Genomic DNA, 11,241 nt, shown 5'->3' on the forward strand with positions numbered 1-11,241 from the left:
CAGTCATCATTTACTTATCCTTGCAATAAACTAGCAAGTAAAACAGACAGGGCTCGTGTAATAGTGAATGAGACTATTTGGGCAGGACCATCCAAACCTGGGTGGCCCGTGATCTGAATGTGTTTGAGTTGTGCATATTCAACATAGTGATTCCCAGTGAATCTACCCTGGTACAGTGGCTCATGATGGAGTTTTCTATAGAACCCATGTACAACTTCCTGTGGCCAGGAGGTCTGTGAAAGAACATGTCGTGATGGCAAATGTGAGGCCATGTCTTCAATCCCTCCCCCACACCGAGCCAGAAATTGGAGTTTAGGTGATGGCATTGAAACAGGGCCCGGTTGGGACCCCCACAAAAGACGCCTTGGCCTTGCCTGTCCCTGCCCTAGAGCTTAACAATGGATCAACCCCCTCCCTTCACTTTGAGCTTGGAATGTCCCCTGTCCCAGTTCCTGAGTTTAGGATGTTCCGTCTCAGTTCACTGCTTTAGATAATTACCCTGAAACTGATGCTTGCCACCCCCTATCTGCCCCCCCACGTGCCCACCCTCCAGTGTTTGCAGATTACAATCTCTATGGCCTAGCATTCTTTCTAGGTTGCTAACATCACTGCTCCTAGGTAGGTGACCACTTAGACAGCTGCATTGCCAGAGGGGAGGCTCCATGCAGACCCCCCCCTCCCCACACACATATACCATCATGTAGTGTCTGGAGGAATACCCAGATTTTCCCTTAAATATCCCAGGCTAATCTGAAAATGTTAAGGCAGTTTTTGGAGGTGTTAACTCTCTGCTTTCTCAGACCACAGGTGCTCTGATAATAAACGCTTATTCTAGGACCCAGTCCTGTGTCAGTCTATTCGCTGAGCGGAGCAGGCAGCATGGGACCTGGACTTGTTTGGCCTCTGGTTTCAGTGTCAAAAGGGTTCTGAAGTCACAAAAAGGAGTTTCAAAAAAACCCCACATTATCAGTATTGAATGGGGTGCCCAGGGAGGGGTATAAATGGGATGACAACTATATCTGCAATGTTTTATTTCTTAAAAAAAGGTTTAAAATAAATTGTAATGGTTAATTTTATGTGTCCGTTTGGCTGGGCCACTGCCCCCAGATATTTGGTCAAATCGTATTTTGGATGTTTCTGTGAAGGTGTTTTATGGATATTAATGTTTAAATCAGTGACTTGCGTAAAGCAGATTACCCTCCATTATGTGCGTGGGTCTCATCCAATCAGTTGAAAGCCTTAAAAGAATAAAGACTGACCTCTCCCAAGCAAGAAAGAATTCTGCCAGCAGACTGCCCTTGGATTACAACTCTTCTGTGAGTCTCCAGCCTGCCAGCCTACCTTATTAGATTTTTTATTGGCCAAGCCAGCATGATCGTGTGAATCAATTCCTTAAACTCAGTTTTATGTATATATACACATCGTGTTGATTCTGTTTCTCTGGAGATCCCTAATACACAAATATCAGAAAAATGTTAATATTTATTGACTCGGATTATAGATTCATGGATGTTCATTATATTGCTTTCTGTACTTTTGAAATCATGCATCTGTGTTTAAATCATTACTCTAGAAGGGATTGGGGAAACACTTGAGAAACTTTTTTTTTCTTTCAGATGGTAGCATCCAACCATTAAGCTTCATATTATTCAACTCTCCAAGAATCAGCAGATGGAAAACCGGGTGCCACAAGATGATTTAAATGAATTCTTCACCAGATCAACTGAATTGTTTCGGACCATTCTTGCTGCTGCTACATCTGTGTCAGCCTTGGATGGGATATGGAAAAAATGAAAAGGGAGAAGACAGAAGTAGCATTCCATTGGAAATGGATTAACTATAAAGACAGTAATATGCTCTCTACAGGAGAATAAATCCGGAGAGAATACTGCAAGCCAGAGAATTGGCCTCATGGCCCTGAGAAGGAAAAGCGTTGGACCTGGGGAGGCCAGATGCCAGGATATTGTGTCCACTCCACTACTCACTGGTGTGGCCGGCCAAGCCCTTGGCTTCTCTGCACCCCAGTCTCAGATGTCATCTAAAACATGATGAGCCTGACTGACATAACTAAGAGCACCTTTTGCCCTAACATTCTACAATTCCACAAAGGCTAGCATGTATTATCATTTTTCTAATTCAATAAGTTGGAAAAACATTTGTTGGTAGAACATTTGTCCTACCTCAATTCCTTGACTGGTGTGTGTGTGGGGTGGGGGCACTCACTTAGCTTTGATGCCTTTTTAAAAAGCAAAAAACCAAATATATGGTGATAGAAGGAGAACTGACTCTGGGGTGGTGAGCACACAATGTGATATATAGATGATGTATTACAGAATTGTACACCTGAAACTTATGTAACTTTACTGACCATTGTCACCCCAATAAACTTTAATTTAAAAAAAAAAAAGCTAAGAAACGTAGCATTTGTTTCAACCCATTCTTGTTTTGTAATTGTGAGTCAGCCCTTTGAATTTCAGACTTACAAATTACAAGATTTGCATCTCTTGGTTGCTGTGACAGCTTCTTCTTAGACGCACTTTTCCTCCCCATTACCTTTCAATGTGGCATAATATGCAAAGGTTTATATCTTTAAAATATGTGCCTCTCTTACCCCAAAACCACTAGGCTGGAGTTCCAGAGACCCTGGGAGGCCACCAACTAGCTGTGTCACCATGGACAAGTGAATTTGCCTCTCAGCGTTTCTGTGTTTACTCCTCTGTAAAACAAGCATTGGACGGTTGGACAGATCCTTTCTAGCTATAGAGTTCAGTGACTGACATGCATTGAGTAGCTACGCCTGGTCGAAAGAGGGACATTGGCAGAGACCCTATTCAGTTTAGATTTAAATTCAGCCAGTCACCCTTCTTTTCTGTCTATAGAGCTTTAACACAAACAAGACTCTGGCTGGAAAGACACACAAAGGAGGGACTGGAAAGATGTCAGCTGTCTCAGGCATTAACCGTTTCATAGAAGCCAACCCATACAAAAGGCACAGCCCCTTTTATATGCCCTGAAGAATATCTGCACCCCTACATCTCTCATGCTATGTTCTATCAGAGGCCCGGCTCTTAAGAAATTTCCCATTTAGAATCTCTCACCAACAAGAGACTGATTCCTGTGCTTTTGTTTTCTCCCTGCTTCTGGAGGCGTGCGTGAGTATCCGCTTGGACTAGTGTTCACAGGCATCAGGACCACAGATGCTTTTTTGTGGTTGCCAGGGAACGGTGACTGAATAAAAATAATTGGTTTTTTAAATACACCCCCAACTCCCCAACTGGAAGGAAAAAGTTATACATTTGGGACAGGACTGTGATCCTGACCTGGAGTTCTTGTATTTTTGTTACCTGAATAGGCTTCAGTTTCCCATCTAAATGATTAATTGGAAAGCTGAGAGGATGTGAGAAGTCCACCTCCTGCAGGGTGTTTTATAGCACTTGGCTGCAGATCCAGGAGTCAAATGGCTGAGCAAGGATTTCTCAGGAAGGCTCAGTGAGCCTCTGGCTCCTTACAGGCGGAGGGAGCCCCCAAGCACTAAGGGTGATTCTACTTATCACTATAGACACAGAGCAGTGGAAATCCCGAAGAACCACACCGTGGCGCAGGCCTTCGCTAGGTCTCTCCACTGGGTTCCTCCTCGTAAATACTTTGTCTTTTGCTTAAAGCTTGTCGATGGTTTCTGGTTGTTCTTAGAATAAGATCTACACTCCTAACTATGGCCTGTGAGTCTCCTCCATGCCCTTGTTTGGAGGCAGCTTGTTTCTCTGGCCCATCTGGGCCTGGGAGTCTATCAATACCACTTAATCCTCATTTCCACGCCTCTCCACCAACCAAGTCTCCTGGTTACCTCAGATCTCAGGTGTTCTATGAGTGACAGTAAAACTCTAGATTTGGATTTTTGTAGATGAGTCGTTCACACCACACTGAATTTATATTGTACCCAGAAGGTTCCAGGCTTTGTGAGCCTGAAGGTTATACAATTTGAATTTCATAAATGGAAGAAAGAGATTGCAAAATTTTGAAGAGAAAGTTAAATGTTTATTTAGAATCATTAATCACAAGTTATAAATTTTAAAGAGCTAACAAACACCACAAATATTAAAAATGTAGGGAAAAAAACCCCACAATATTAATATTATCTTTATTATTAACTGTCATATCCTTAAATTCTTTTTTTCTTGCATGCTCTGATTACCTCTTACTGTGACAAAGATTTTGGAATATTATTTTCTATTGAGAGATTGGAAAGACAATTCAGTCTTTCCTCTAGTGTGGCTATTTACGGTTTATTTTTAATTATACATAAAATATTAGAATAAACATAAGAATTGTTTTTCAGTTTACTGACACTATGTTGCTAATGCCTCTTCTATATTGTTTTCCACAATTTCCTACTCAAGAGATGCTCCTTGTACAAAGGCGACCCTTGGAAAATTTTAGCCTTGACCTTGCTAAATTTGTATACCCCTGCTTCCCCATCACGCCTGCTTCCCCACCCCTACCTAACCCCCACACTCCAGCTGCTTACCTAGACATTTTTACTTTCAGGCTGCTTACCTAAACATTTCTTTCTTTTCTTTTAGTTTCAGGTGTACAAAACAATGTAATAGTTAGACATTTCACCTCTCACAAACCCCCCTTCCCCAATAAACATTTCTTACTATCACTTTTGCCCAATGAGCATGCAGGATTCTAACTTTGTCAAGCCTTTTCTATTTGTCTCTAAATTTTAGAAATTAAAGTTGCGTACTTAAAACATGTTTGTAAACCTATTCCTCAATTAAGTTTGTAGTGATTTCATTTGCATTGTGTTGGCCAGAACACACAAGTGGTCACTCTAAAAATATGGGTTCTAGAGTCAGACTACCTGGCTTTGAATCCTACCTTTGCCACTTGCCATCTGTGCAGTTACGTTTACCCAGATGGCCACACAGTTCTCCTGTACCTTACGCTTTTCTTAAAAAGGGATACTGACACTACTCTCATTAAGGTTGGGAGGCAGGGTGTTTCTCCCCTTGAATCTGGACTGTCTTGTAATTATTGTAGAAGTGAAACTGTGACTTCCAAGACTAGGTTTTCAAAGACATTCATAGACTATTACTCAGCAAACTATAAATACCCGCGTATTTGGAGGGATCCAAAGGACATCGTGTACAGTGAATAAAGCCAATCAAAGAAGGTTACATAGTGCATGATTCCATTTATTTAGCATTCTTGAAATGATAAAACCAGAGAGATGGAGAACGGGTAAGGGGTGCAAGGAGACAGGTAAGGGAAAGGGGAGGGTGGGTGTGACTGTAAAGGGTAGCACAAGGGAGTCCCTTTTGTAGACCAGTTTTCTATGATGATGGTGGTGGTAGTTATACGCATCTTCACATGGACTCAAATTGCACACAACACACACACACACACACAGACATGAGGCATATAAAAACTACTGAAACAGAGTAAGTTCATAGTCTAGTTAAAGGTATTGTGCAAATGTCAATTTTTGGTTATGACACCGGTCTATAGTTACAGCTGACCTCTCCCCTTTGAGGGAAGCTGAGTGAAGGGTTCATAGGACTCTATTACTATATTAGCAACTTCCTGTTAGTCTGTAATTTTGTTTAGTTTATCAAAATTGTTAGTCACAATTTAAAAAAAATTTTTAAGGTGACACAGCTTTTACCTGTCTTCTTGGGATGCTTGCTTTTGGAGCCTAGCTGTAATGCAGTGGGGAAGTCAATGCCATATGAAGGGGGCATGTGTGGGGTTCTGGGTGACAGCGCCACCTGGGGTCCCAGCCAACAGACACATGAATGAGGAACCATTCAAGATGACTCCGGCCATAGCCATCATGTGACTGCAACTGTATGGGAGACCCCAAGTGCGAATTACTAAGTGAGAACTGCCGAACTGGGCCCAGCCCATGTCTAGACTCATGAGAGGTAACAATAAAATAATTGGTATTGTTTGAAGCTACTAAGTTTTGAAATAATTCAACAGATGACCAGAACATCATCAGTATGGTCTGGGTACCTCTGCGCTCCCCTTTACTTATGGAATGGAAAAAAAAAATAGTACCTGCATCACAAGGTTATTGCAAGCGTGAAGCCAGTAATCAAGTGAAGATCTAGGGACATGCTTGTATGAGGTTAATAAATGTTAGCTACAATTATTATTGCGTATCTAAACTATAACCAAAGAACAAGATACGGAATAGCCCATTTAGCTCTGGGTCAATTCCAACATGACACTAAATGACTTGTCTCCTCTTAACCCAACAGACTGAGAGTGAGCGCTACAACTTGGCGATAGAGTGGCTTCTATCTTGAGCACATCCTTGGATGACCTCTGTCCTCTGGTTCGTCTGTGGGGTAAATGTACCTTCTAAATATAAATGATGGTTCTCTTACGGTATTCCCAACCCCAGAGTTACTCTTTCCTTCTATATAAATAAAAGCCTTCAGAGCTAAAAGTGTTCATGGGTGCTAATCCGCTCCTTGCAAAAAGTTTTTTTAATGGAAAATGTCTGTTGCTTGAACGCTTGAGCTATTTTGGAAGTCTATTACGTAATACACAACATTATAAAAGGCTGTAATTCTCTTTTTTGTTTGAGCACAGAGTGTGCTAAATCACATTCTTGGAGGCCCCCTTTTCACTACACCATTTATTACTTTTAAGTTATCCTTTACCTCCCACCCTACATGTACCTCCTGACCAGTTATTGTCAGCGTCCCTATGGATCAGGTTAGCAGGCCATCTTTGGAAGGAAGAATTGGCAGAAGGGGAGGCACAATTGATTAGGAGGAGCCTGGGGTCCTGAGACCACCTGCAGGGAGTCTGCATTTCCTCAAGGACTAATGCCTGGTCAGGAACCAAGGAGGGGCCATTTCCTTTAAAGATGCTCACTCACTATGGCTGCTTGGCAGGGATATGCTGCTGCAAGTGGAGCCTGCAGGTAGCACTGGAAAAATACTTAGCACTTCAGACTTTGAAAAATGCCAAATCATTAACCCTTAAATTCTGGTCCTTGCCCCATCTGTGTGTGTTTTTGGAGGTTGCTTTGGAATCTGGATCCATTCTGGCTACTCAGCCGAGTCAACCTTGTATGTAATACTTAATCCCTAGAGAGAGACTGGGGAAGCAGAGGTCTAGAGAAACACGCATGTCCACCCAGTGGGACAGTTTCTGCATCATTAATTTGAACTCTTTATCTGCGTTATCACAAAACAACATTAAAATACAACCTGAGCTTACTATGTCTTCTTGCTGAAGGTGTGAAATATTATGACAGCACATTTCCTGACGTATCTGTGATTAAATGCAAATATGCACTTTATCCAGGAGATTCTGGGGGGAAATATCATAGAGTTGCCTGAAAACCAGGACAAATATCCCAGCAGCTAGAGAATCAACAACTCCTGCCTTACAAAGGACCCTGCTTTACAAAGGAGCACAGCAGACCCTGCCACTCTCCTGACCGCACAACTGGGAGTTCTTAAGGGAATGACAATGACAACAAGCCCAGATGAACTATTTGAGAAAGTCTATGGATTCAGAAGTGGAAGGAAGGAAGCTGAAAGACAGGTTAAATAGTGGACCTCAGAGAAAGTCTCTTACAAATGAAAACTGCTGGTGACAGCAAGGGGCATAAAGTAAATAATACACCTTAAATTGTACTCATTAGGGATTACTTGCAATTAATCATCCGCCTCCTCTTTTGGAAATGGTTATTACCCAATCAAAACTGTGTGTAAATTTACATTTAGTAGCTTTTTCCTAATCCCTTTCCATGGTTCTCAATCATCAGCATTCATTCATAAGAATTACCGGGGGAATTCCTGGAGCGCTGCCTTCAGAATCCGATTCAGTAGGTGGAGCCCAGGAATCTGCATTTGAATATCCAACTGGGGGTTTCCGATAGAATTCTCCAATTAGGTGTTCGGTGGCCCTTGGTTCATGTTTTGTCTCAATGACTGAGAAAAATGGTAGTTTGGCTTCTATCTTGCTACTTACTAGCTGACCCTGGGCAAGTCATTTTTATTCTCTGGGCCAGTTTCCCCCTGAGCAAAATGCAGTGATGAACTGTGGCAGGAATTAAATGAAAATGCCTATAAAGGACCATACACAAAAATGAATTCCCTCAACTTTCACCCTTCCAAGGAATCGAACAGTTACTATATTGCTTCTCTAAGAAGTTGTGTTCTAGTGACAAACAACTGAATTATCCAAACTTTTGAAACACAGTCTATTCGCAAGCTTGCAACTTGAACCTGGTATATGGTTAAACTTATTTACAGAAAACCATGCGTCCAGAGAAGAATTTACTTTGTAGTGTTACTTACTACAGTATAAATGCTATGGTCATTAATTTTGCGTAGAACTCAGCCTATACACTGCTGTTCCATCACTCTCCCTTACATGGGATAATTCCACTTACACATCCCGACCACTCTAACATGTCTAGAGTTTGTTACCCTTTCGCCAGCTCAGGACTCTGCAGGGATTCTTCTTCTTTTTTTTTTTTTTTGAGGGGCGTGTATCTCTTTCTCTAGGCACCTTTTGTGAAATCCATTTATTAACTATGCAAATTGAACATAGATGATTCAGTTTTGTTTTTTATGTAAATACAGTGAGTGGGCACTTGAAGTTTTACTCTTAATTGGCATAATTATGTCTTAAACATAATTTTCTCATTCTGCAAACTATTTCAAGTGGAAAGGCTTATGTTTTCTCGATTCTGAGAAGGTATCACATGCATGTCTATTTCTCATGGGAAACTGAAAGCATTTCAAATGTAGTTGAGAACCAAATGGGATAATGCCTCATGTACAATGCCAGTAATAAAATTTGAATACCACTTCTGTATACAAATTCACTAGTGAGTCCATTGCTGGAGAGAAAGAAAGATATGAACTCAAACCACTTTCCAAAATGGGGAATTGGACTAAGAATTCATATGTAAGTAGGAAAATTCCATACTTTGATGTATCTTAAATCTCCGCCTGTGCTCAGTTGGGAGTTTGTGAAGCTGTCACATCAGGCCTGATTCTTTTCCAGCAATTGTCTGAGGAAATGGAAGGCATATCACTGAAGCAAGTGAGACACCTGTGCAGAAGAGCAAGGATGAAAGTACTCATTGTACAAGATAAACATGTTGCTTTCTCAGCTTAGTTATAGGACACTTGAAGAATGTATTCATGGAAAATTAGACTCAAGTCAACTTCAAATAAATTCTGAAAGGCATTCCCATGATAAAAGTAAAAGAGCTTACTAAAACACTAACAAATCCATTGACTCCAACCCCAAGGTTCCTGGCTCTTAGCACTGATACAATGTAAGTACCTGGTATAACATGATTTGTAAGAAAAGTACCCCTATCTAAAGGTTGTGGGTCTTATGGGACACTGATAGCCCAAGAGTGTCAGGATTAGAGGACACACTAAAATCTATTTGTTGGGTGAACTGTGTACAAAGATATGAGAAATAAAAAAAAATCCTCATACAAAGAATTTGACCCAGATGGAAAAACCAGATTAAAAACTTTGGCTAAGATCCAAGTCGTAGGTCTTCATGGAATAGTACAGGGTGTGGTAATTAATTTGCAGGAATAAACAAGTCACCAACATGCAGGCCATCTCAAACAATAAAAATAGAAAATGATTGAAAGAAAAATAAACTGAAATCATTATAGCACATGGAGTAACTATAACCAGAAAACAGGGAAAATTTTAAATAGGTGAGAGTAGTTCTAGAATATTAGAATAAAAACTCAGAGTCAAAATGGTAGTTTTCAGTTTCTATCATATAGTTCAAACATTTCAGAACTTACTTGGGAAATTCGCAGTATCAAAACCTGTAGGGAATGCTTAACAAGATCTTGAAGTAGGAAAAAAACAGCTCAATTAATGACTTGAAAATAGGAAGTTGTGATTCATTTAGAAAAATGTCCTGAATCTTAGTCTCTGAACATGTAAATAATGCACAAGGCAAAACAAAGCAAGGCCAACCAGGAAGACAATTCCTATGCATAACACAAATGAAAGCTTCAAACCCAAATAGTCCTAATAAGAACATGTCATGGATTCATCAATCCTTTCCTCCTTTCCCCACTATTACATACTGAGAAGCATACCAAATCACTTTTGTAGTATTTCTGCCAAAAATAAAAAAATGCAAGGTCCAAAATGCCACAAATGGCCCTTAAGCATCTTTACTCCTACTTCTCAGTATACAATTCAGGTGAAATTATAGGGGCAGGGCATTTTAGAGACACTTTCTAGTGTATATTTTAAAAAGTTAAAGACAAGCTGAGTGGCGTTGTGTCCCTCTATTAAAGGCAAACCAAAAGGCTTTGGCAGGAGCGTAAGCCAACACTGGAGAGAAAGTCCTTGGATGTGATCCAGAAGAATGTGGTCCTATGCAATTAGCCCAAGGGATTCAAAACAGGTTTCCTAATATATTTTTTAACCTTTTTATGGTAAAATAAAATGGATACAGGAAGTCACACAAAACTATAAACAGCCATACTTATTTCTCCAAAGGATCAGTAACTAGTGACCCTAGCACTCTAGTACTTTCATTTGCTTCTAACTCAGATCTGTCCCTTACTGCCTGCATTAAATTGTTAAATACCTCTCCAGTCTCTGGAGATGCACCTTGGAAATGGTAGTCTTCCAACACTTTCTGCTGAGCCACTGGGGGGGGGCGAGGGGGGTCTGACTTGGAAAGGACCAATACATTCTATTGGTAGAAAAGAAAGGTTGCATGTAAAGGCCCTTCTCAGAGGAAGTCTCAGTTAAGAAAAGTAAACCGTGATACTGGGTGACTTAATATACAAGATAGTATTTTTCTTTACCCAATTAACTGCTTGTAAAATATATTACAATGCTGACAGGACCCAACTTGATGGAATCCCACTGGCCAAATGTGAGGCAATTTGAGCATCAAAATACATTACAGTGTTAGAGTATAATCCATTGAATACAGCAAGAATCCATGAATCCATACTGACATGAATGAATCAATAAATGGGGAGAAAGTTGTTCTTTACAGAATATAAATATATAATATATTTATAATATATGTAACTATAGAAGGTATGATAATTATAAAATCACCAATGCATGTTTCAGTTATGGGTGAATTTTGATGAAGAGCAGTATACTTAAATAGCATCTCCCTACATGCTACTTATGTTTACAAAAGGGAAAATAGTAAATTCACAGTAGAAAGCAATGAGGCTACCACCATAACCAA

This window comes from Rhinolophus hipposideros, assembly GCF_964194185.1.
Source record: "Rhinolophus hipposideros genome assembly, chromosome: 6".
Taxonomy (NCBI): Eukaryota; Metazoa; Chordata; class Mammalia; order Chiroptera; family Rhinolophidae; genus Rhinolophus; species Rhinolophus hipposideros.